The sequence below is a fragment of the Leopardus geoffroyi genome, chromosome C2 (assembly GCF_018350155.1).
Source record: "Leopardus geoffroyi isolate Oge1 chromosome C2, O.geoffroyi_Oge1_pat1.0, whole genome shotgun sequence".
In the NCBI taxonomy this organism is placed as follows: domain Eukaryota; kingdom Metazoa; phylum Chordata; class Mammalia; order Carnivora; family Felidae; genus Leopardus; species Leopardus geoffroyi.
This window is the reverse complement of record NC_059333.1, coordinates 33,123,968-33,151,906: the sequence shown is the minus strand read 5'-3', so window position 1 is coordinate 33,151,906 and position 27,939 is coordinate 33,123,968. Positions and strand designations below refer to the sequence as shown.

At 36.4% G+C, this 27,939-nt stretch overlaps 1 protein-coding gene and 1 long non-coding RNA gene across 7 annotated transcripts in view; one reads left to right on the top strand and one right to left on the bottom strand.

Moving 5' to 3' along the window:
* Positions 1–1,376: 1,376 nt before the first annotated feature.
* LOC123610721 lies at positions 1,377–26,294 on the bottom strand. Its single transcript, XR_006718264.1, has 6 exons — positions 26,055–26,294; positions 25,374–25,502; positions 16,525–16,615; positions 11,608–11,666; positions 11,270–11,358; positions 1,377–2,012 (listed from the first exon to the last, which is right to left on the bottom strand). It is a non-coding gene; the product is annotated as an uncharacterized LOC123610721 (long non-coding RNA).
* The window catches only part of ROBO1 (roundabout guidance receptor 1), a 1,138,975-nt gene continuing 1,137,330 nt past the window's right edge, over positions 26,295–27,939 (top strand). For all 6 annotated transcript variants that reach the window (XM_045501664.1, XM_045501662.1, XM_045501663.1 and 3 more), the window contains exon 1: positions 26,295–26,472. The gene's annotated coding sequence lies outside the window, so the exon portion shown is untranslated. The remainder of the gene's footprint in view (positions 26,473–27,939) is intronic.

The following is a 27,939-nucleotide window of genomic DNA, read 5'->3' as shown; positions in this document are numbered from 1 at the left end:
AAAATTTTTTCTACTCAAGCACTTTTTAAAAAAAATTTAAATTAATATGTTTTATAAGGTAACTGCTTAATCCTTTTAATGTTATGAAAGTTATTTTCAAAGTCGTTACTTTATTCATCCATCATGTATTCACCAAGACAGACTCTTTAAAGTAATTTATTCAGATTCTTTTCTAAGACAGTTTGTTATACCATTTGTAGACTTAGGTCACTTTCTTTCCATGGATGTGTATCTTCATATTTCATTCATCACTACAATTTCAGGAGGTATAAATATTCTGAGATGTTCATGTCTCTTGCCTTTTTCAGCAATAATCGCAGAGACTCCCAGTGAAATATTTTTTAAAATTAATTTCTATATTGTGTTTTCTGGCAAGCTGCAAGGGATCAATGTGGACAATGCAGATGATTTATTAGGAATAGGCTTTTAGTAACATGTAGAAAGTAAAGAACTTGAAATAAGAAAAGCTATTGATAATCTCTTCTTTAATTAGCAGCTCAGATGATTTTCTATATTACAACAGCATTATGAGTACTCAGAAAAAAAAAAACAAAATGTCAGTCCAATATCTCTTTACATGTAATCAAATATTAAAGGGGAATCTTTATGGAATGTTATAATTAGGAAGAATTTTGAACATATATATGTATACTCACACACACACACACACACACACACACACACACACACACACACACACATATATAATGTTCAATCATGTTACCGAATGTCCAATTTTTTATTTTATTTTTTCAACTCTCTTCAAATGTCATTTAGAGGCTTATTTTGCTACAATTTGTTTTGTGTTTTTACACATATTGCCTCAGTAGAAAGTCCACAAAACCTCAAACTGGAATTCACATCCAAGCTTAGGGGTTTCAAATTGAAATTCTAAGCACAATCAAGGTCATTTAATGTACTGCTTTGGAAGAAATCCAGAAAAGCATGTGTCCTTTAGATTTCCTGGAAAATACCAACTGTTACTGAAGAGGTTAAAGCAAATAGCTTTAGAATTACAGAATAATTATAATTTTGTTTACATATCCAGATCATTAAGACATTTTCAGAAATAAATTTTTAACATCAGAGATAGTTTTATTATTTGTAAGAGTGATTATTTTTAAAAATAAGCTATGCTTCATCTAATTATGAATTATTTGGGATACTCAATAAATGTAAGTCTATTATGAAAATGCACCAACATTTAACGTCATTCATTGTTCTTGACATCAATTTTGAAATTCCCTGAAAAATGTATTAGTTCAGAACTATTTTTTTATACCTGATTTCTCAATTTTAACCATAATTATAAAGAATACTGAGATTAGTTTAAATAGTCCACATAGCTAGTATGCAAATAGTACGTCTCCTTAATTATAAGTAGCCTGGATCGTCATTTCTGAGTATAAGCTATGTAGGTTTCAATTCTTACATTTTTATTATTAATCTTCAAGGTAAATATGCCCATATCCTTCAGGGGTAAAGCATTATTCTATTACAGTAATATGTAGATTATGGAAAGAGCCCTCCAAACCAGGATGAAGGAAGCTGGATGGTGAGAAGGCAATGAATAGAAGAATGTCAATCTTGTTTGGCTATCAAACAAGATAGCCAAAGAGAATAAAAGAATTGAGAGTTGGGACAAAGTTGAAAGTGGACAGCTATAATGAAACTTTGGATGATATAGAAGTATATACATGCAGATAGAAAATTATGAGTTGTGTAGAAAGAAAACCAGGATTCTGAGACTAGAGGACTTTACAACTAAAAGAGAGCTTCTCTCAAACACCATGACTCATTTTTTTCATCTGAACCCTGCTATGCATTTATCAACATCTCCAATACGTTCCCATTCCAAAATTATTAAAACAAACATCATCTTCCAAGAGCTAATAAACGGTGTGCCATTTTCATGAATCTGCTCTTTGAAAGTCTGTAGACAGTTCCAATGGTTCCCTCCTTATGCAAGGTTTTGCTTCCCACAGTTTCAGTCATTCGTGGTCAATCGTGATCTGGAAGCAGATGATTTTTCTTTTGACTTATCATCAGACGTCAATTGTAGCCCAATGCTAGGTCACAAAGCCTATGTCATTCATCTCACTTCGTCTCATCACTGGGCATTTTATCATCTCACAACATCATAAGAAGAAGGGTGAATACAGTAAAATTTGATATTTTGAGAGAGAGATCACATTAATATAACTTCATTACAGTATACTATTTTAAATATTTCTATCTTATAATTAATTATTGTTGTTAATATCTTTCTGTGCCTAATTTGTAAATTAAACTTTATCTTAAGTAGGTATGTATAGGAAAAAACGCAGTACACATAGGGTTTGGTAATATCCGTGGTTTTGGGCATCCACCCAGAGTCTTGGGACATATCCTTCATGGATTAGGTGGGACTACTATAATTCCATTTCATTTTATTTAACTATTGATTCTAAAGTCACCCACAGAATAAATTGTGGCACAAACATTCATCACCCATAGGGGTAAACTACCGTATGAACATACAGACCAAATGAGTTAGTGGTAGGCTAAAAATTCTTGCCTGTGGCTTAAAATTCTCAGAGTTCTAATAGGAATAGAAAACCCTCATCCTGTCTCCTGTGCTCTCCCAGAATGAAGGTCTGAGGCTTTTTAACACAGAGACACAGGGCTTCTGCTAGTCATGTAGTTAAGATGATTTCATTTATGTGAAAGTTTAACTGGATCTTTAGAGCGTTTCTTTTTTGCATTTGTAATTCTGCATGGAAAAATATTCTTGCCATTCCTCTACTTTAATTTTTTTGTCCTTATTTAATTTCTTTTTAAAATTCATCTTATGTAGGGGGTGCCTGGGTGGCTCAGTTGGTTGGGCATCCAACTTCGGCTCAGGTCACTACCCCACAGTTCATGAGCTCAAGCCCCCACATCAGGCTCTGTGCTGACAGCTCAGAGCCTGGAGCCTGCTTTGGATTCTGTGTCTCCCTCTCTTTCTGCCCCTCCCCTGCTCATGCTTGGTCTCTCTCTCTCTCTCTCTCTCTCTCTCTCTCTCTCAAAAATAAATAAACATTAAAATTTTTTTTAAAATCATGTAATGTAAATAAAAAAGAGGAGATGCTAGCATGAGAAGGCAGGTTCGATTGTATCTTGAACCTAAAAAAGAGGTTTAATAACTTTTCTTTTTATCCCAGGTAACTCTATAGAGTTTCTTTAAGGTTCTTGAATTTTATTTCTCATTCTGGCACCAGTTAATCTTCTTGGCTCTAAAGTCAGCTCCTAGAACAGAATGACAGCCTCACATCTATAATCACAGTTTCCAGTAACTCAGCAGAGCCACAGGCCAAAATTCTCTCCCAGGAGAGCAATGGGCCCAGACCCAAAGACAGCTCAGGAGATCGATTGTAATAAAGCTACTATTTCTTTTTCGGAACTATTCATTCTTAAATAAGGAAATGTTTGAACTAAAACCCATGGTCTGCAAGACATACAACTTCCTAACTTTTTTCAATCTTTCTGAATGGTCTACAATATAGGATGAGAAGAAACTAAAGAGGAAAAATTCAAAGAACAGCTTAATGAATAATTGTTGAATAAATGGATGAATGGATGAGTGAATGGAATGCTTACCTAAGGATCATCATCTAATGCAATTATTCAAATTAATTCAGGTGAAAAATCAAACATATCTCGAAGATACTAAATAACTCATTAGAAAGAAGCTCAATAAAAAAATTTAAAAATAGTATAATTGTATTCTTTTTATTTTGCCTGCTTAACAACTGAATGAGAAAACATTTATTTTCTACTAAAGCAAGGTTTTATGATTTCTGTTCCTCTCTCTTTTTGTCATTAGCACTGAGCAAATATACTCTACCATATCAGGATGGAGTTACCTAAAATAGGATTCTCATCAGTGGGATTTAGTTTTGTAGTGTTTCTTTTTGATTCAGTGTTTTCTGATAACCAGGCTTGTTTAGAAACTAAAAGTCACTTGAAAGTGGACACTGACATTCATCCTCATCATTAGAAATCCTTTTCTACCCCTGAAACCAAGACTACACTATATGCTGGTTAACTTGACAATGAAAGAAAAAAAAAAAAAACAAGGAAAGAAAGAAATTCTATTCTACCATATAGAAGCAAGTTGAAACATGTTTCTGCTACCTCTGGACAGTGGGACTAGAAGATATGGGAATAGTGCAGCAGCAAAGAATAAGTAGGAGGTGAAGAGTGATTTGATTTTTTTTTTTCAATGTTTATTTATTTTTGGGACAGAGAGAGACAGAGCATGAACGGGGGAGGGGCAGAGAGAGAGGGAGACACAGAATCGGAAACAGGCTCCAGGCTCCGAGCCATCAGCCCAGCCCAGAGCCCGACGCGGGGCTCGAACTCACGGACCGCGAGATCGTGACCTGGCTGAAGTCGGACGCTTAACCGACTGCGCCACCCAGGCGCCCCAAGAGTGATTTGATTTTTAACTTTACATTAGTTAAACTCTGGTAATTTAACCTATGAGTATTTTTATACTAAAAGTTTAATGCTATACCCAGACCGGAAGGATAACACTTATCTAAGGGATATGTGGCTTTGCCTATGTAAAAGTTGAATTTCTTTTCTGAAGCAATGCTATGACATATTTCCTTCCAACCACTGTGGCTCAAGCCAGATATGCTCATTGGAATATCCTTGACATTGGTGGCTATGACTCTAGGAGGATGTGTGCTAGGTAGCTAAGGGTCATAAACACACACCTGCGCGCACACACACAAACACACACCCCCACAGGAAGTTAAGGGCCCATCACAATGTAGAGAACTTAGCTAACATTATCCAGTGCTGCAAGGTCCATGGTCATTGTGGGCCATGTCACTGAATTGTATGACTGAAAATACTTCCACTCGTATATTCACTGTGGTACATATATGGATGAATCTTGCCCATTTCACAACGTGCCAGAGATTCCCATTAGCGATAGTATGACCATTACAGTCAGTTACTATTACACTATGCCCATTATGTGTCAGTCAAATGAGGTCTTTGCGATGCCAAGATAAAATATGATTTCTGATGTGTCTCTTAAGGAGATTTTGCATTTCCGTGGACTGCTATCCCACACAGCCTGAATAACCTCTCTTAATTTATGGCCTTGATAATGATTTGTACTCCCTTCTCCCATAATTTCCTTGTGCATGGGCTAGTAACTTCCACGATGAGCTTCAACATTTAATGAGTCAAAATACAATTTTACGAAATAAGCATATTGACTTCTAGAAGCCCTAAAATATCTCTGAGCCTAAAATGTTAAAATTGCTAGTTTTCTTACTTCCACTTCATTATTTCCTCTCCATCCTTCAAATACAAGGAAAAAAAAAAACCCTTTAAGCATTAAATACCTTAATCACAGAAGGTGCAATTCGGCTTCCCTTCTTCCATTTTCTTTCTTGCCGATTTGACTATAAGATTCCCACAGCGTGTACTAATCCATTCAGTGAGGGAAATGAGTAAGACTCCCTAGTTTAAAGGAAACTATGAAAACTTACATTTATAAGAATTTTCATATCTGGTAATTGGAAGTTTGCAAGCCCTTTCCCAATACTTCCTTATGAAGTCAGTCATCTGCAACCAATAAAAGAAAGCACATGTTCCCTCAGCTTGGCAGAGATCATAATCCTACACAGGAAGTTTGGTCCTTCTAAGAATATGAAAAACCTAACAGTCAGGAAGATAATGAAACCTAGATGATAGTCTGAAAATACCTCTCCTGGGTTTTATACCACCCCCTAGGCAATCAATTCAGGTGAGAAGCATCTTTTATACCTAATATAAAATGTGAAGATTTCTGAAGGAATTAATATGATTATTTGGACACAGGGTGTTGGGGTCCATCAGGACTTGTGTATGGCACTGTGGTCTGGTGTGGGGTGTTAGAAAACTCTCAAGGTGAGGACAGCATCTGCAGAGATGGGGGATAGGGCAGTAGAAATTAAGGGAGATTTGTTACATACAAGAGGATTCATTTCTCTCTCTATATATATATTTACACACAGACGAACACACAAACATCTACTTTTATGCAAGCATTACGTGAGAATGGGAGCCTCTTTGAAGAAAAGATTGATTTTTATGGCTGGGACAAGGAACACATAAGATCAGACTAACAGATCTTATTTCCCAGAAGCAAGGAAATACTCAAAGAATCATGGAGACATGCTTGTACACATTAATGTTGACATCTGTAATTATTTACATAATTTCAAACTATCTCCTAACAAAATCCTATTATTTACAAAAGAGAAAGGAGTAACTTTACAGTTGAGAAGCCTGGCAGGCACAACCTTAATTAAACAATCAAGACGAACATCAGTAAAGGAACAAGTCAAAACCTGGCGCTAGTTTAAGTTCCACAGAGGTAAAGGTGAGCATTCTCAGGGAAACTTCCCAGGTACTCACCTAATTTCATTTTGTCACTTTTTATGTGAAGCTTTCTTTTTCTCCACCTGTCTTTCCTTTCCTGTGTTAAGCTTGTCCTCTTGACTTTAACTGCGACACATGTTGCCTGCACCAGATCATTACATCCCCATCCATAATTAAGTTTCCCAGAGAGCTAACTTTGATGGTTCTACCAAGTCAGACCTTTTACCCTGCTTACACTTGGATATGCTACGGTTTTGGCATCCTCCGTGCACATGTGGGTAAGTTCTAGATTCTAACGACGAATACTTTGGTTGGGGCAAATGGTATAGAATAGAGAAATTTCATCTTCTCTGGTGTTGGGGAAGGTTTTGCCTTCAAAGAGTTGCTATTCTCTCTAAATGCATGCTTTCATAGCAAAGAAGCCAATATTTAGCAAAGGTCAAGTAAGTCAAAGTTGACATATGGTTTTTTTTATTATTATTTTGTCAGTAATGCCAAAATGTCTTGAAACATGTAAGTTAATATTAGTGGACTGTCCATTTTATGCCAAAGAAAATGTAGCTGAAGGTGTGGTTTACAGGAATACATTGCATTGTAAAAGCAGACATATGTGATAACAAGTGGATTCATCTTATTGATGTATTATTCCCCGGGGATTCAAACCCTTACGAAAATAGTTTATTTGTAATTCTGTTTGGGAAAAAAAATGAATCCTTGCAGGAAAATAACTTGTGATTGTGATATTCATTCTTATCCAAAGTCCTTCTGTGTATATATGGGTCTACTTAACATTAAATGGACAAGTGGAATTCTTTAACCAATAATAACCGCTTTCCATGAGAATGACAGAACAGAGAAATGTCCATGATAATTAGTATTTCCTCTGCTAGGTGGCTTCCATGGTTCATCAGCCTCTGGTATATCCAACTTGTGCATTGCCTATATACTCTATATATTTCTTCTTCTATTTCTGAAATGTGTTTCATGTACCATATAGTATCATTCATAACCATTATTATGAATACTGATTATAATATCACGGCACTAATAATAATAAAGCTCTGCTTTAGTTCATTAGGAAGAAATACAAAAATATAAAATAATATTTAGGTAAGATATAAGTGAGAGAGAAAGAATAGCAAAGATAAACATTCAGGTATCCATTGATCGTCTTAGAGAGAGATCACCAACTACTTTGTAAATGCCGGAGAGCCCATCATTAAATTCCTCTTTTGTCTTCACCCTCCCAAACCAAATTCTACCATGTGTTTTCTTTTTACCATTGTCTTGTGTTTTTTAAAATATGTAGTTTACATTGCTCTTTAATTATATAATTCTGTAAAATATTTAGTTGTTCACTTATTAAACATATATGGCTGGAATTAGACTGTGTGTGTGTGCATGTGTGTATTCTGTGATATATTATGATTGGTTTCCTTCATTCAAAGTGCACTTAAAAATTTTATCCATGTTAATGGTAAAATCTCTAATTCATTAATTTATACTTTGATACAATATTTCATGAATGTATATGAACAAAATTCATTTATTCATGCATTTATTCTTTTTAAAAAATGCTTATTAGGGTGATTGCAGATTGTTTTTCTATTATAAGAAATCGGTACTGCTAGGGACATGCCTGTATATTTCTCTTGGTTCACATGTGCAAATGTATCTTTAGAGTGTGTAATTAGAACTGATGCATAGTAAGATTTGTTTATCTTCATCTTGTCTATAAAATTCAGATTTGTTTTTCAGAATGTTTTCACCAAGTTTAACCCCCGCCAAAAGAGTAGAAATCATCTCATGGTTTCTCATCCATGATAGCATTTGGTTTTGTCCGATTATTAAATTTTTGTCAATCTGAATGTGAAATGGGATCTCATTACTCCTTTAATTTACATTTAATTTGCATTTCTCTGAGGGGCTGTCAAACAGGAGCTACAGATTTGGAGGCAGTAGAAGACACAGCTGCTGTGAGAGAATCCCCCAAAAGTGGAAAGATGCATGAAATACTGTCTTTTCCTCTCCTCACAGTCTCCAGTATTCCATAAATGCTTCCAGTTGGAAAAATTTACCTGGAATTCTGAGATTAAGGAAGCCCTGAGGATGTAATTACCTGATTTGCAGAGCATGGCAGAGAAAGGCAGAAAATTAATCTGAATCAAATATGAAAATGGCTACCACAGCTATATAACATTGATCTTGCTATTGAATGTCTCTTCCACTAGAATACAAGCTTGCTGAAGAAATGCATTTGTGCTTATTTTATTCCCTTTGCTTAGAAGATTTCCTGGCACATAAGAAGTGCTCAATAGATGTTGAACGAATGAGTGAATGGATGAGTGAATGGTCGAGACTTATGCCAGTCATAGCCTCTCACATATTTAAATGTTATTATTTGAGGATTGAATTGAGTAAATTATGATAATTTATTTTTTAAAACTTTACATTTTTAGAACAGTTTTAGGTTGACAGCAAAATTGAGAGGAAGGCACAGAGATTTCCCACATAGTCCTGGCTCCCACAGCAGTGTAACCTTCTGCATACTCAACATCCCCCACCAGAGTAGTACATTTGTTACAGTCGGCAGCCTATACGGACACATTGTAATTACCCCAAGTCTGTAGTTTACCTTATGGTTCACTACTGGTGTTTTATAGTCTATGGGTTTTGATAAATATTTAACGATATGCAGCCACCACTGTGAGATCATACAGTTTCACTGTCCTAAAAATTCTCTATGCTCTGTCTATTCATCTCTCTCTTCCCCAACTCCCCAACCCCTGACAACCATTGGTCTGTTTACTGTCCCCACCGTTTCATCTCTTCCAGAATGTCAGATAGTTGAAATCATACAATATGTAGCCTTTTCAAATTGAGTTCTTTTCACTTAGTAATGTGCATTTTTAAGTTTCCTCCCATGTCTTTTCATGGCTTGATAGCTCATTTCTTCTTTTTAATTTTCTTAAAAGCGTATTTATTTATTTTGAGAGAGTGCATGCATGCATGGGGGAGGGACAGAGAGAGAGAGAATCTTAAGCGGGCTCTGCACTGTCAGAACAGAGCTTGATACAGGGCTGGATATCCCAACTGTGAGATTATGATCTGAGCTGAAACCAAGAGCCAGACGCTTAACCAACTGAGCCACCCAGGTGCCCTGATAGCTCATTTCTTCTTAATGCTGAATAATATTCCCCTCTCTTGATGAATCACAGTTTATCCTTTTACCTACTAAAAGACATCATGGTGGGTTCCAAGGTTTGGCAGTTACAAATAAAGTTTCTGTAAACATTTGTGTGCAGTGTTTTGTGAATATACTGGATATTATTTTTTTAAATTTCTTTTAACGTTTATTTATTTTTGAGAGAGACAGAGAGAGAAAAACAGAGCGCATGAGTGGGGGAAGGGCAAAGAGAGAGAGAGAGACAGAATCCAAAGCAGATTCCAGGCTCTGAGCTGTCAGCAGAGAGCCTGACGCAAGGCTCGAAGTCACAAACTGTGAGACCATGATCTGAGCCGAAGTTGGACGCTCAACCGACTGAGCCACCCAGGCGCCCCTGAGTATACTGAATATTAGAAGTAGGAGGAAATGATTTCTCAAAAGTCCCTGTATTACTGAGATAATTATCTAACATGTAATATTATTCTCAGATTCATTCATCTAAAGGCAGCACAAATATCAGGAATAATTCACTCAGTCCATACTTCATGTTTTTTTCTGCCTCTGATAAGATAATAAGCACCTATCCGTCCATCACCACCATGCTCTCTTCCCCCCCGTGTTATGTACATCATCTGTTCACCTTGCCTGGTTCTCTCTCCTGGTTACTGCTATTTTTCTCCTGTGCTCTCTAAATCCACTCTTTCCCCTCTTTCATCCCGTACCTGAGTTGTATAGTTCTTCTCGTTCTATACATAGCTGACTTATTTTTATATGTAAGATATTCACTTACACGTAACTTCTTCAGTTTTCTCTGTCCACCCATGTACGATGCCTTTTTCCTCTTGGTCATTCATCTGTGTTTTTCACATCAATCGCCATGGTCTGTAGTTACCCTGCACTCTCTTTGTTTTCTTATTTATCTGTCTCACACCACCAGAATACAAGCTCATGGGGGCAAGATATCTGTAGGTTTATTTCATGCTATATCTGCAAATACTACCATAGTACCTGACAGCTTCGTAAATTTATGATTCTTCCAGGAAACACTAGTTTTTGCTCAGATGAATTCATTTAAAAATAAAAACAAATGTTATTTTCACTTATATATGAATATCATATTGAATTGTTGTGTAGTAGATACTGTTGCACAAGTCTGTACCCTCATGCTAGGGAAACAGAATAAATCTGACTTTGCCTTATCATGCACCTCTTTGTACTGATACATTATTTTCTCAGGATACTGATCATAGCAAAGACAAAAGTACCTCGTTGGCTATCACAAATGATCTTAATCTATTTTTGCAGTATAAACTTCCCCGGTTTCTTCAATACTGTAAGCATATTATGTTATTTTGGCTCTCCTTACCCCCAGAGCTATTCTTCTCTGGAAATACCCCAGTTTATCATAGTCTTCTTAAAGTGCCAAGTCTAGAAATTGACAGTGGTCTAAGAAGTGCAGAGGAGAGCAAGAATACAAACTCTATCACTTTGTTGTCTTTGAAAAGTATAAATCCCTAAGCTGATGGGAAATTGACATTGATTCTTTCATGTTTTTAGTACCTAACAAAAATATATACATAGATATTGATCTTACTCATTCCTGAAGCCTGAAAATTTAAATGGATTTTTAAAATAAAAATGTTAGCAATATATTTGCAGAAATGGCTTAATGTTTAGTATAAATTACTATTTACTTACCCATTAATTAATGTCTATCATCTGGTGAATTAATTTACTTTGCTGGACAAATGAGGACTTTTTCAAGTTTGTTGGATAGCTTTTCAGAACTAAAGAAAGCATTAAATACAAAATTGCAAAGATAAAATTAGATACAGAGGTTTTTTTTTAATGGTTTCAGATTTGAAAACTGCCATTATACTTTTTGATCAGAGGTTAGAGTTGAATAATATTGTTAAACTCTACGTAACCAAATATGTGGTGGTAGAGGAAATGGAAACTCACAAAATTTAGCAACTTACCCAAGATCTGACAGTTAGCAACAGAACCAAGGGTAGAATGTCAGACTTCTGACTTACCAGTCAGTTTCATTAGGTATACCATGTTGCTCCATACTCAGGAAGGATGATCCCACAAACTGAAAATGAAAAGGTTGTTTAAAAAAATTTATTGCCGGGGCGCCTGGGTGGCGCAGTCGGTTAAGCGTCCGACTTCAGCCAGGTCACGATCTCGCGGTCCGTGAGTTCGAGCCCCGCGTCAGGCTCTGGGCTGATGGCTCAGAGCCTGGAGCCTGTTTCCGATTCTGTGTCTCCCTCTCTCTCTGCCCCTCCCCCGTTCATGCTCTGTCTCTCTCTGTCCCAAAAATAAAATAAACGTTGAAAAAAAAATTAAAAAAAAAATTTATTGCCTATTTTACTATGAGAGACCAAATGATGCAGTGTAAAGATAACCAGTTTTAATGCCTATGGACATGATATCAGCATCCTTTTCTGGCATCAAATGAGTGATGCAAGTCATTTAATTTCATTGAGCTGGTTTACTTGGAGGGTAATGGTGAAGAGTAAATAAGAGAATATATAACTGAATCTTTAACACCCTAAAGTATTATCAACTACTTTTTAGCAGCTCAGTTCTTCATTTATTGCTGTTTTTAACTTTTTTAATTTTTTTTATTATTATTTAGTTAGAGAGAGAGAAAGACAGCGAGCAGGAGAAGGGCAGAAAGAAGGGGTGAGAGAGAATCCCAAGTAGGCTCCACACTGTCAGCTCAGAACCCGATGCAGGGCTTACACCCACGGACCTTTGAGATCATGACCTGAACTGATTTCAAGAGTCTGACATTTAACTGACTGAGCCACTCGGATGCCCCTGAGCAGCTCAGTTACATTTTACTTCATATATAATTTAATGCCTGGTAAATCCTTCTGTGCTCCAGGAAACAAATCCTCATGACAAAATATAGTAGCTAATTATTTAGACAAAAAAGTCTTACTTGTCTAGCATATTTAGCACTATGTTATTCTAGATGATCAATTTTTAAGGTTTATGGTTAATGTTCATCAAATGCATAGATCACTCCCTTTTTGAATTAGATTGAAAACACTAGAATACACCATAATATACAATGTTGTTAATTAAATTATTCTGAAGAAATCTTATAATACATGTATCACAGAATCCTTGTGATGCCCATCAGTTTCAGGGAAAGTGTGTAAAGGCAATACTTTTATATACTAACCCTTCCAGTTATTTAAATGCTAGATCCATTACAGCTTTGTAATGATTATATTTTAAAAACATGATCAGGGGCGCCTGGGTGGCGCAGTCGGTTTAGCGTCCGACTTCAGCCAGGTCACGATCTCGCGGTCCGTGAGTTCGAGCCCCGCATCAGGCTCTGGGCTGATGGCTCAGAGCCTGGAGCCTGTTTCCGATTCTGTGTCTCCCTCTCTCTCTGCCCCTCCCCCATTCATGCTCTGTCTCTCTCTGTCCCAAAAAAAATAAAAAACAAACATTGAAAAAAAAAATTTTTAAAAAAAATAAAAAAATAAAAACATGATCAAACTAAGGGGATAAAAGTAATCTTTATTGAGTTTTAAATTAGTTAGCAAACTAGTGAAATGTGTCACTAAGATTCTTGTATTGCAAACCAACATTTATTTGGAGACCATAAATTGGAATATTTTTCTTGCTAAAGGAATTTTAATTCACCAACACTAATAGAGTAAATAATATGAAAACAGGAAAGTGATGCAGTTACAAAATCCATTGAAGTAATACATGGAAGAAGTCCATTTTTAAGGTTCCTATTCAGTGCTCTATCAGCTTTTCCTAAAATGAGAAAATGCAAAAGCTGGAAGCCAAAGAATTATATGCATTAGAGACTTTTTGTGCTGGCAGGAGAGAAGCTATTAGATCATAATGTCCATAATTTTGCGAATATAGAATTGTTTCCTATACCATTACCCACTTTGTCTGGTCTACATAAATGGCTCAACCAAAGGGGCTTTTTACTATGTCCCTTAGGAAACAATTCCTCAGCCTAATAGACCTAACAAGGCTTCCTTTCTGATGATAGTCACTCAAAAATTTCCTATACTCAATTTCATCCCATTACTTCTAGTTATTTTCTCTTGACTCACCTAAAATTTGTTCCTTCTCCCCTCTTTTTTACCCTACAGATGCTTCCGAGTGATTGAATTTCCCATTAGTCTTTTTACCAAATTAAATGGATACTGTCTTAATCTATGTCCATTAATCATTTCAGTTATACCCTTAATCATTTTTATCATTCCTTCTTGAAGTTTCATTTGTTCACATTTTCCTCACATTGAGAAATCTATATTTCTTTTCTGTATTGTGGGCAGTTTTAAACAAAATTTAACTGGTCTTATTTCTGCCTAGCCTAATCTCAGCTCCCAGAGATGATTCATTTTTGTTGTCTCCAATAGCATTTATGCCTAGGTTGCCCTTTATTAACTACATAATTAATTATTCACCCTGTAGTTCTGGGGTATTTTTAGTATACTTTACTATACAATTTTCATAAGCTTCTTAATAGGATAGATTGCTTTTCCTCCTTTTTTGCAGTCCATAGTGTTCATTGAACTGCTATATATAGGTAATTTAAAAAAAAAAAAAACAAATGGTTCATCAAGTTAACATAAGCTCTAAAAGGAATGTCATACCCCATGCTTAAGAGCAGAGTCCTGGACTAGCTTTGCAAATCTAAATTCTTCTGTGGCAATGACCTCCCTCCCTCCCACTAAATATGCTCAGGCTTTCCAACCAAAGCAATTTTATGGAAGTGAAATTAGTCAGAGAAAGACAAAAGTCATATGACTTCACTCGTATGTGGACTTTAAGAGACAAAACAATGAAGGGAAACAAAAATAATATAAAAACAGGGAGGGAGACAAAACAGGAGACTCATAAATATGGAGAACAAGCTGAAGGTTGCTGGAGGGGTTGTGGGAGAGGGGATGGGCTAAATGGGTAAGGGGCATTAAGGAATTGACTCCTGAAATCATTGTTTCGCTATATGCTGACTAATTTGGATGTACATTTTTTAAAATAAAAAATAAAATTAACAAAATATATATCTGGCCATAATATCTAGTATTTCATATCCAATTGTTGCTTAAATTCAAGGTCTGTTGCATCTGATGAAGATTTCCAGATAAAATGCACACCTTTAGAAGCAAATAGAAAACATGAAATGTTCTCAGATGAAATATTTAGCTTTCCACGGAAAGTTCACAACTCCTGATAAGAATGAGATGTGCAGTAGGCTACTTGTTAAAATAGATTGAAAGGAGACATGGCTCTAGAAAGCTCCTTTTCTATGTAGGAAAAAATGATATTATTGTGAATATGATCTATAGTAATGTTGACCATGTTGAAAACAACCTGAAGTAGAATGTTGTATGAACCACATCCTTCCTGGATCATGTAAGAAGATGGGAATATGGTTCTTCCTTTGGTGTTTTAGTACATCTTTGTAAAGCAGAATTCCCTCTAAGGAAAACCACAGGATGGATCCAAAAGCTATTAATCGTAGTGGGATTTCAGAGTAGTAATTGGTTTTAAGGGTCAATGATTCATTTCAGAATGCTCTATAACTTGAACGAGAGATAATATAATTTAGCATATGGAATTTAAAATATTATAGTTGATAATAGGCTTAATATTACTTACTTTGTGGAAAAATGTTCCCAAAATTTGCTGAGAGATTCTCCATTGCTTCCCCTGATGATCATGGCAAAGTCATAGAGTATTTTTATTTACATACATTTCCCTAGCTACTGTTAAAATGCATATGCCCAATCAAAAAGCAAGTCATTCAAAATTTGCAAATTTAAGCAATGTGCTATTTATGTTCTATACTAGCTCATAAATCATCTTCATTGAAATGGAATTTATTATCGATTTTTTACAGCACCCTCCCACATACTGTATTTCTGTGAGACACATGATCTCATGATTCTCTATAAGTTTTAACTTGTAATCAATTATCAAACATCTACTTTCACAGTAACACTTACCTTTCTTTGGACATATGAGTTACTTATTTGGTTGTGTCTAATAAACACTGTTTTAAATTTTGTAATACAAGCAAAGTAATTAATGGTTGTATTTTGGCAAGATTTATTATTCATGAGCTCTATCTATTTGTAGTACATGGATCCATTATCTTTTAGGTTCTCTATAATTTGTTTTCAATCCTTTATACTACCTCTATCATTTCCTCTTGTTTTGCACAGATTGGATTTAGTGATTTTTTTAATGGGACATTAATCGATCTATAATTCTATAATTTGAAGAATTTGGTTTTCATATGGATTGTGAATTTTAAAGGAGGTTGATTTCATTTTTAATATCAAGAATTCTCTTTTTGTTTGATCTTTGACTCTTTTAAAGTAAATATTCAGTAAAAGTCCATAAAATTATTTGTGGGATTCTCCTCCTGTATTTAAAAGCAAAACATGATGGCTCTCACATTACTAGAATTTTATAACCAATGGAATGTATTTCTATCTTCTCTGCTTTCTATACTTCTGGTTTGAAAATTCAAATCCAAGATAAACTCAAATTAGGCAGCAGGATCATTGTGGCCCCTAAATTACTGTTTCTATTAAAGATATCCTCCTTTAACTAAAAAGGCTATAACTGGTAAATGGAAACTTCAAATACCTCAAATTTTGAAAGGACTTAAAAGGAGATTTAAGGCTATCTAATATTTAAGGCTCTTTTTGTTTTAGAGCTGTTGCTGTCTTCTTGCCGATATAACCATGGGGACAATACATGTCAACTCCTAAACATAGAATCTAGTTTCTAGTTACTATATGGCTGTATACAGAAAGTGATTAATAGAAGCTAAGTTCTTCAATTCCATACTATATTGGTTAGGATTTCTAGATTATGCTACAATAACTAAAGCTCCCCAAGTCTCAGGTGCTTACCATAATAAAGGTTTATTTTTCACTCACACAATGTACCTTTTATGAGTCGTATGTTGCTTTATTCCTTGTCACCATCACTGGAACACAGGTGGACCAAGTAGCTTGTGCTGGAAATACAACCCATCATCTAGTAATGGGAACGAAAAATGTAGTAGGTCATGTGCTGTTTCTTAAAAATTCTGCTAAAATTTCATTGATCATAGCTATTCACATAGGAATGTGTGATCTTCTTGAAAGGAGAAGAACTTCAGAGAGGGACACTTGATTATTTGTCAAACATTAATATACTTGATTACACACAGCAAAATCATCTTCCCTTCCATGCAAAAGGATTCCAGATATTCAAACATACAGAGGTGTCAATGTACGGGTACCGTGTCCTTTAACTCTCTCTCTCTCTCTCTCTCTCTCACACACACACACACACACGGTATATAACACATATATGTATGTGCCCATTCATGTTGTAACATGTGTTAACTATTCTTTTAAAAAATTACTTAGTAAAGGGGTGCCTGGGTGGCTCAGTCGGTTGGGTGTCTGATTCTTGATTTCGTCTCCGGTCATGTTCCACGGCTTCAAGAGTTTGAGGCCCATGTCAGGCTATGCTTTGGCAGTGTGGAGACTCTCTCTGTCTCTCTCAAAATAAATAAATGAACAACTTTTAAAAATTACGTAGTGAACAAAAATTTTTAAATATTACTCATTCTAAAGTTTTTTCACCAGATATTCTGCTGAGTGAGCTGTTCTTCTGTGTTTTTGATAAACACTTTTATAACAAAGGGTATTTATCCCATCTTCATTCACTTTAACCATTTGGTTCATTTTTCTTAATAAATGTATGATTCTTACACATATCAGTAATGTTTTCTTTTTCTGATTCATATATTTAATTATTTTCAAGTTATGATTGTAAATGAAAGTTTCAATCCCTATGTTAAGTCTAGCATCCTCGTATTTCAGCATGTGTGTTATATTGTTTATCCTTCCTTGAATTTGTTCTGACACTTCGGAATAATTTAAACTTTGGAGTCCATTCTTTTTCAGTAGAGATGTTTAGCATTTAGTTCCTTAAGTAATGTGATAAATATCCAGTTGGACATATCTATATCATAAAATGCCATGTGCAATATAGGATTATCTTTTACATTTTTCCAGGTACTATAATTTAATTTGTTTATTCTACATCCATAGTTATGGAATGTGTTTATTAAATAAAATTTTCAAACAAGTTTTCTTCCCAGTACGCAAAAAAATGGTGCGTGCAGAAATATACACTAACATTTAAAAAACTAGCCATTATTCTGGCTAGAAAGTAATAAATCATTTGTTTAATTTGGCAAAGTACACCTAAATTATCTCAGTGAAACACTATCTTTATTTTTTTAAAAATAAATCTTCTTAGAATTATCATTTTGTGCCAAGAATTTACAGAGTTTTTTCATAATTCATGCCATCATCATTAACTTTCTGGCAAAAGAATATGGTTAGCTTCTTTTGCATGTTTTTGTTGAATGATACAGTTAACATGATAATTAACACATATCATGCTCTTTGGAATTAGGAAGTTCTCATCAATGGATCACAGGGACTCACCTCAATTCAAACAAACATCCTTTGTTCTAATACACGTTATTACTTTGTAACCCTTGCTGGAATCTGAAGACTATGTAGGTTCAAAGTTCATATTATATTCAGTATATGAATGTCTATGGCCACTACCTTTTTCATATTATATTCAATATATGAATGTCTATTGGCCAAAATCTTTTTTATAGAAATAAGAGCCATAGAATTTTATAGTCAAAGAGTGACATAATAACATTTTTGTGTGTCTTATTATCTCTTCTTTATGATAGCTTTACAAATATAAGTCAGCAATCATATTTTCTAAAAATCCATTCCTGGTTTAAGTATTTTTATTTTTCTATTTTTTTCCTTATGCTAATGTTAGATCTATCACTGATGGTTTATAAACTGTTCTCTGATCCATCTTTCTTTCTCTCTTTCTTTCTTTCTTTCTTCCTTTCTTTCTTTCTTTCTTTCTTTCTTTTTTCTTTTTCTTCAGATTGTTTTATTAGCTCTGACATTAACACCAGTAGCTTGTATTGAGCTTGTGGTTGGCTCAATCCCATAAGTGATTTCTCATTGATCTCAACTTAATTTTCAAATACTCTTTCCTCAATCTTCTATTTCAGCTTTTATGTGTTTACCTATTTGTAAATTTTGAATGTCCATTTTCATATTCAGTTTTTCAGGATGTTGGCTCTCCCTCTCAGCTATACTTCAGCATTGTATTTGATGAAGATCTCTTCACTGATAATATGTTACACCTCACAGGATCAAGTACACAAGGTTGTAGCAGGACATTTGAGGTGCCCCCAAGGTTAACATTGACTAATCAACACAGGAAGTCCACTTATTTAATTAGCTACAAATCCACCTAAACGTACTTACTATCAACCAGCCAGTTTTTCTCTACTTTGCATACAATGAAATGACAAACCCCTTGTCAAATGCTTGTCTGGAATCAAGATAACCTGCTTATAAAGCAATCTCATGATCTAAAAGCTGTCTAACTTAAGAAATATAAAAAAATAAGTTTTGCCACATGACTCCTTAATAAACCCATGCCCTCTCTTCTGTGCCTTAAAAGTCCCTAATTGTTAACAGGATATTTTAATAAGCTCATTCTTGAAAAATGTCCAGGCAATTTCTTATTATTTACTGTTTTTTGTAGATTTTCCTTATTTTATTTTTTATTTTATTAAAAAAAAATTTTAATGTTTATTTATTTTTGACAGAGAGAGAGAGAGACAGAGCACGAGTGGGGGAGGGGCAGAGAGAGAGGGAGACACAGAATCTGAAGCAGGCTCCAGGCTCTGAGCTGTCAGCACAGAGCCTGACGCGGGGCTGAAACTCACGGACCGCAAGATCATGACCTGAGCCGAAGTCTGATGCTTAACTGACTGAGCCCTCAGGCGCCTCTCCTTTTCCTTATTTTAGACAAGGGATACATTTTTGTATCTCCTTAAAAAGTGTTTGTTTTTTGGGTTTTTTTTTTTTTTTTTAATAAAGAAGGGCACTTGGGTGACTCAGTAGGTTGAGTGTCCAACTTTGGCTCAGGTGATGATCTCATGGTTCACGAGTTTCAGCTCCACATCGGACTCGCTGCTCTCAGCGTTGAGCCCGCTCTGGATCCCCTGTCTCCCCTCTCTCTGCACCTCCCCTGCTCGCTCTCTCTCTCTCAAAAATAAATATTTAGAAAATTATTAAAGAGAGCGTTGGCAATCATATTTGCAACTGACAAAATGGATATGTCATTTTTTTGCTACTAAATAGTTGAATGAAGTTAAAATAGCCAGGTGTTCTAATATCAATTAACATTAATTTTATTTACTTTTTTATTTTAGAGAGAGAGAGAGAGTAGTGGAGAGGGACAGAAGGAGAGAGAGGGAATCTTAAGCAGGCTCCATGCTCAGTGCAGAGCCTGATGTGGGGCTCAATCCCACGACCCTGAGACTATTGCCTGATCCGAAATCAAGAGTTGGATGTTCACCTGACCTATCCAGGCACCCCTAGCATTATTTTTAAAATGTGGAGTATACAAAACCTTATCATACAGGGGCGCCTGGGTGGCGCAGTCGGTTAAGTGTCCGACTTCAGCCAGGTCACGATCTCGCGGTCCGTGAGTTCGAGCCCCGCGTCAGGCTCTGGGCTGATGGCTCAGAGCCTGGAGCCTGTTTCCGATTCTGTGTCTCCCTCTCTCTCTGCCCCTCCCCCGTTCATGCTCTGTCTCTCTCTGTCCTAAAAATAAATAAACGTTGAAAAAAAAAAAATTAAAAAAAAAACCTTATCATACATGCATTATCACATAATAAGATTTTATTTGTATATGACAAAGTAGCAATCCGGGGTTAAAAAGACTGGTACAGAAATAATAAGAGAAAAACTGAATTATGTGTTTATTTGATTTCATATTAATATTTACTTTTTAATTTATTTCTTTAAAAAACTAGTATATGTGCCTTTTTAAACATTAAACAAACCAAAAAGAGAAAAAAGAAAAGTCACCTATATTCATAACACACAGATATTAATGATTTTTAATATGTTTGATCTCTTCTTAATCATGAATATTATATCTCCTTCAAATTTGGAAATGTTTCCCCTCAATTTTTCAAAGAAAACAAAGGATCCAAGTAGTTCCCAATTTCTACCTATTCATTAACTAGGGTATGGCTGATTTATCTTATTCTCTAAGTCACATTTCCAAATGTTGGCTTTCCCAAACTTTTTTTTTTTCAGTCCGAGCCAATCTTTTTTTTTTTTTTTCCTAAAAAAAGGAGAGAGAAAGGGAGAAAGAGAGAGAGAGTGTGTGTGAGTGGGACAGGGGCAGAGAGAGGGACAAAGGATCTAACGTGGGCTCTATGCTGACAGCAGTGAGACTGATGTGGAACTCGAACTCATGAACCATGAGATCATGACCTAAGCCAAATTCAAAGTCTGATGCTCAACCACTCAATGGACTGAGCCAACTATGTGACCCAGTCTGAGCCAACCTTTATTTTAAAAATTTGTTACTCTTGGGGCGCCTGGGTGGCGCAGTCGGTTAAGCGTCCGACTTCAGCCAGGTCACGATCTCGCGGTCCGTGAGTTCGAGCCCCGCGTCGGGCTCTGGGCTGATGGCTCAGAGCCTGGAGCCTGTTTCCGATTCTGTGTCTCCCTCTCTCTCTGCCCCTCCCCCGTTCGTGCTCTGTCTCTCTCTGTCCCAAAAATAAATAAACGTTGAGAAAAAAAAAAAATTAAAAAAAAAAAAAATTTGTTACTCTTATTCTTTTAAGTTTTTATATTAATTTGCTTGCTGTCAGAATTATTAGGACTTCTTGCCCTTCAAAACCCATGTTCCATTTTAAAAGCTCTCACTTTAAAATTATATACATTTATGAAAATGTAGGGTTCTTTTAACATTATACTTAATACAGTTATATTACGAAAATCGTCATAGCCATTGCCACCATCAATACCAGAGCCAACATCTACTCTTAATGTACACTCAATTATTTCTCTAATGCTGTCATCTATCCATATTTATCTATATATCCATCCATCGATCTATTATGTAATCTTGAGAAGCTATTATTTAACAAGTGAGTCATAAAATTGAAGAATAAGATGTATTTACTAAGAAAAGAAACCAACATGAAAAGTGACTCTTTGGGTCAAAGTATTGTATGGATATTTAAGCTAAAAACCTTTAAAATTTACTTTTCTGCTTCTAAACACAGTGCATGCTGATTACACTTAAAAACTGCTGAAGAAATGTAGCATTCTGGGAGAAATGGCAGGGCAAGTTACTTAAAAGTAATGAAGAAAGACTTATTTGTATTAGTTATTTGTTAGTAGATTTTCTGTTACTATCCTCCAGGATAGGAAATATGAACTACTATATTTAACATTACTATTATTTAATATTAAAATGGATATTCTGCAATCTCTCCCTTCTTACTAAATGATGCTATCATATTCTTTTCTCTTTGCTTTTACATAAAAATAATAACTGCTCTTAATTTCTGTTGTACCTTCATCTACTTTCACGTACCCAACACAGTACCATATGAAAAGTAGATTTAATATTCACTAAATGAGCAAGTGACTCAACTTTAATATTACTTTTATACAAGCAGAGGTTGCTCTAGGACAAAAGCAAATAACATTTGATTGAATTTAACCACCTAAGAATTATGGTGTATGAATAAAAACATAGTTTACAATAATTGCTTGTTTTAGTATGCTTTGTAATCAAGTCCTAAAGGAGTCCTTAAAATAGACTAACTAGTGGCTTTTAAATATTTAGAATTTGGTTACTACGGGGTTCCCTCTAAATAGTATAACCAGTTCATGTCTTTTGAAAGGCAAACCACAAGATCTGACGGTTAGCCTTGATATAAGAAGCATACAGGAAATCAATTGTATGTTTAGCCCCATATTGGAAATAGTGGTTACATAGTATTTTTGTATGTTTATATCCGCATCCCTTTGTTAAGTGTAACTACACATTATGTCACATTTTATAAACATTTGTAGACACATTTACATTTTTTGTCTCTTTTACACAAAAATATTTGTAGTTTTTATTCACAGATTCTCTAGGATGAATATGCAGCAATATTCTTGAGAACTTAGTTTTGAATTAAAACTGTTTATTAATTCTTTCCCTAATCTCTATGTTCTGTAACAGATGTGTACTCCGTTTTCCTTTTGTTTGGCTGTTTGTTCTTTTATCTTTTGCCCAAGTATTTCACTTTTACATTTTTATTGTCAACTTTTATCTTGCTTTCTTTACAATCCTGTTTGATATAGAGTAAAACAGCTTCCTCCATGCCTCTTCTCCTTGCCAATTTTTACTAGAATTCTAAATATTAGGAGCATTCCACTCATGGTGATCATCTTACCAAAATCACTATACCATGAAGTTCTCATCTCTTCCGTTCAAGTTTAGCTCACCATTTTGAGTTCCAATGTCTCCACAAACTAACTATATTTAAAGATTTATTTATAACTTTTGAGTTGCACTTTCTTCACCTGGCTTAGTAATTCAACCACACTAATTGATAAGCCATGTATTTACGTGTAATCTTTTGCAACTTTCTGTAGTATTTGGAAGATATTTCAATGAATTATTTAATATGTCATAGTATCCCAATGAGTAATTGGTATGAATATTACTGTTTACTCATTACTGATTTACAACGGAAAAAATGCCCATTTGACCACATCTTTAATTTTATATTTCTACTTTCAAAGTATAATTTATATGTCTGCTAATTTCCTTTTCATCTGTCAAAAATCAAGCGTGAATAAATTTGTTATTTAAAGTAGACAAATGGATTAATGTCTCTGGCTTTAAAACTTTTTCAACCTATGCATATTTCAAAATTATTGAAGACACAGAGAATTTTAAAAATAGCTTGGATAGTAACTGAATGTCATTAGGGTTCATTAAGTTTCACCAAATGGTATGATATTACGTGTTTACCTATTTAAATTTAGAAAGAAAATTGATTACAGTAATGGAGTACAGGGATATGCCAGGTATGTTTTCCTTTCCAACTTTATAGATGTTCACATTAGCCACAATAAGGCATTGTCATCATGATCCAAGGGCATAATGGAAATCAGTTTCTGACAGAGCATATATTGTCCTTGAAAACTGTACTGACAAAATGAGGGGGTCCAAGAATACTTCAAATAGTAAAGAATAGATGAAGGATACTTCTACAGATTTCGGAATGATGAAAAACTATTATGATATTAATATTCTCATTTATAATATTTTTACCCCTGTTTCTAAGTAAAACACTTTAAATACTTATAAGTATGTATATATAATATACATCATATATTATATATCTCCTAATATATGAACATAATTTGCATAAACACAAGTAGCTCATTGAAGAGATATGGAATATATTTTTTCTTGAAAACTGAGTAAGTTGAATTTATGATTCTAATTGGCTTGGTGTATGTTTGCCTTGGCCTTTAATGCAGAAAGTGAGTGAAATTGATCAAACAAACATATACTGTGTTAATAGGCTGGCTTTTACTTATTTTTATTTGTTCACTATCATATTTGTCCACTATTCAAATTCTCTATTAAATTATGTCATAGATAAATTGCATTAATTTTATACAAACTCTGCCTGAAAAAAAAAAATCACATCTTCTCTTGGCTCTAAAAAGATATTCATTAAATGCACAACTTTCACTTTGCACTTAGACTGCAAATGATTATTTTGTCAAGTGTTCTTGTAGCAGGAAGCTGAAAGACCAATAATACACTTGTTTGAAAAAGAATTGACTTATCAGTCTTCTCCATTCAACTTTGCATGGTCATTATCCTTTCCTCACCGTACCAAATCACAGTTTGTATTTTTTTTTCCTTTTACAATGAGTCCTTCATAGTCTTACACTGAATATAATAATATCTTGATACTTTTATGTTAACTTCATTGTAATTGGAAAAATTCTGAACCTAGCCTAAAGTGATTGTAATCACTCTGAATAAAAGACATTCCAAAAGGCTGTTCCAGAAACACAATAGCAGTGGAGAAATGGAGCCAATTGACTCTGCTGTAATGACAATTGATCATGTCTTTTCACTCCAAATTAGTGGTCATGGGCGTTTCAAAGATATACATTTGGTGAAAAATTTTGAAACACACATAAGAATACTGGATTTTCTAACCCTGAAGGCAACTCTTCTTCTTTTACACCCCAGTCAGGTAAGAGTTAAGTCTGTATCCTACAAGAATGTAATCTCTAAGTTAGGTCTGGAAAGCAGGGAAGGCAACCTGGACTCAAAGTAACACTTCTGTTGTCAAGGGTTACTGATGGGGGGAAGGGAAGGGGCTGGAAGGGGAAGGAGTCATGGAAATGAAGAAGGATTGTAACACACACTACATAAATTCAAATGCTACACTTAGATTTGGAATGGGACCTCAATTCTGTTGTATTTTTGCCTTTAGTGTTTTCGTTTATTTACTGTACACATGGATGGTGAATTTATGGGTTGGTTGTTGCCGACCTTACTCGGTGTATCACTCAGCATTCAGCTATAAATTATACCCATGATAATTTTCTAATTAAATTTACATTACTATTTACATCTCAAACACACACCAAAAAATCATGTTATTTCCCAAGATGCAATAGCAGCAAATATCTTAGATGGAACTTGGTGGAGACTGTGTCATTTCAGTTTATATGAGAATTTCTCTTTTCCTCCACAAAATTAAAGGTATAGGGGAAACCATGCTCAAAGGCTTTAAGCTCACATGTAAAGACTGAGCTATTAATATTCTAACTTTTAAGGTAGATACCTTTAATGGGGAGGTGCTGAAATGTTTTTCCTCAATGTTGCAGTATTTCAAATCACCGGTCATCACAGGCCTGCCTCACTTTAAATCTTGTGTCTGTTTGCATTAGTATTGGGCTTGCTAAAAAAGATACTGTGAAAAGAAAATGTGGTAATTACTAGTAAGTGCTTGAAATCTTGCGACATTATCAACATCTTTTCGTTGACTTATATTTCCGTGTGAATATTCACAAATAAAATATTTCTGAATTTATTCTGTAAAATGATGCCCATGGCATTATCACTGATGCGTTTTCAGTACCATTTAAAGACTATACCCCATGTTTTATAATCAGCACATTCATATTTTAGCTTCTACCCTTTTAATAAGTTATTTTATTTGGAATAGTCATGCATCTTCAGGAATAAAATTGTTATTTTAAATAAGTCAAGTGCAGAAGCATCTGACTCTATAAACACTTCCTGGATTTATATCCAAATAACGCATAATAGCAGAAAAGAGGCTTTTTCTGCCAAAAGTCTCTGAATTTTCCTCAGAAAATGTTCTTTTAAACCCCTTTGTATTTTCAAAGCCACTCTACACAGACAATTAAAAGCAAATATGAAATGATAGATCACATGACAGGAGTTTAAATGTGAGGGTCCCCCCCCCCTCGGTTAAACATCGCAGCAGGCATTACAATACCAGAGGTAACGAATCAATTAAATCCATTTTCCCCTCCGCGCCTCCAAAGCTGCGTGCGTAGTGTTGCTGTGTACTTTCGAGCCGGATGCAGTAGGACCCAGGGGCCTCCGCAGCCACCAATAGAAGCGCACACTTGGACCTATTTGCATGCTATGCCGTCTGCTCTGCGCATTAATAGTAATACAGATAACGGGTTTCAAAGAATTCTCTACTGAAGAAGGATTGGATTTTTCCAGGGTGCTGATACCGAGAAGAAACCCGACTTTACTCTCCCCCTAATTTCCCCACTCTCACATTAAAAAGTCCCAGGCAGCTTTTGCTCGCTTTAAACTCGGGAAGGTCTCCGTGCACGGCAAAGTTGGAGGGCTGCGCCTGCACCGCGGAGCAGCTAGATTTCTGAACAGAGTCTTATCGAAGGGTGAGTCTCCCGAATGATTGCAAAGGAAGTGACAGCCGGCTTTAGAATTGGCAAAAGGGACACACTCGGTTTTCCATCGGTGGTTGCTGGAGTGCAGAATGGGTGCGGACAGGACTGTGCAGTTTGTCCAGAAATTGTGACTGGTGCACTAGGGTATTTGGGGGGTGGAATCAAAAACCTTCAGGCTAAATCGGAAATTGCAGCCGAACGCTCGGGCGGGATTCAACAAGTTTCCCTGCAGGGGTGCGATGTTTGCTTTGCTTTGTTTTGTTGTTTTTCCTTGCAAGTTGTTCTGAGTGTCCGTTCCGGGTGGGCTATCCCTGCTTCACAAAGAAGTTTCGGGATTTGTGTCTGGTGTGTGTGGCGGGGTTAACCCTTGTTTGAGGAGGTTCTGTGCCGCATTTGGGCTTCCTGGGGACGCTCAGGGGAACTGCTTCCAAGGATGCGCGGAGCATCAGGGGCCTGCGGGGCTGGTGCTGGGCAACTTCCCCGCAGAATCTCGGTGTCTCTGAACGTACTGTGGTTATGAATGTGGACTGAGGCGCAGAAACCAGCAGCTCCAAGGCCACCTGAGCTTCCAAACTTTGAATGCATTCTCTAACAAAGATGAGAACGAGGGCTTGCAAACACGCGTTACTAGATGAATTCTGATGAACTCTTACTGATATGTAGGCAGTGAAGTCTTTCAGGACCTGCGTTTCCAACCTGCAGCTTTTGCCCGGACGTGTAGTACTGATCAGGAGAAGGGTGGCGGTTTACAGCTAAGACGGGGGGACTTTATCTTGAAGGAGAGAGGAACAGAGAGAGGATGGATGAATGAACAAGGTGCGTCCCATTTTTCACACACAAAAACCACACGCGTGGGACGTGCCAGGAAGCGCTCCAGTTGGTGGCGTTTAGCTGGAAAACGTATTGCAGGGAGGTCCAGACGCCTCTGCATTATTGATGAAGCGCTGTGCCCTTCTGGGGGCCCTTCTCGCTCCTTCTCCCTGCCCCCTCTTCCCCTCCGCGCTCCGCCTGCCCGGGGCTCGGGGTTGGCGCGGGCGCAGCGGCTCGCTCGGCTCAGCCCCGCAGCGCTGCGGACACAAAGGGGAGAGGCGGGCAGAGCCCCGCGGGCGGGCGGAGCGGGGAGCGCGGCGTGGCAGTCCCGCTGCCGCAGCCCCTGCTGCGGCTCGGCGGAGGCTGCAGCGCTGCGGAGGCTGCTGGCGTCCCGCGGCCACGCGCCCCGAGATCCCCAGGGCCCCGCGCAGGAAGCGCACCCAGGGCCGCTTGAGGGGCCGCTGAGCGGCCGGCAGACAGTGGGGTGGGGAGACGCAACGCTGAGGCATCCGGTTCTGGCCTTGGTTCAGAGCTGCTCCCGCCACCCAAAGACGCCTGGGGTGCACCCCAAACGTCCTAGAGCACCTGCACTCCAAAGGGGAAGGAGACGCGGAGGAAAGAAGGGAAGCGCTGATGAGGCTGCAAGAG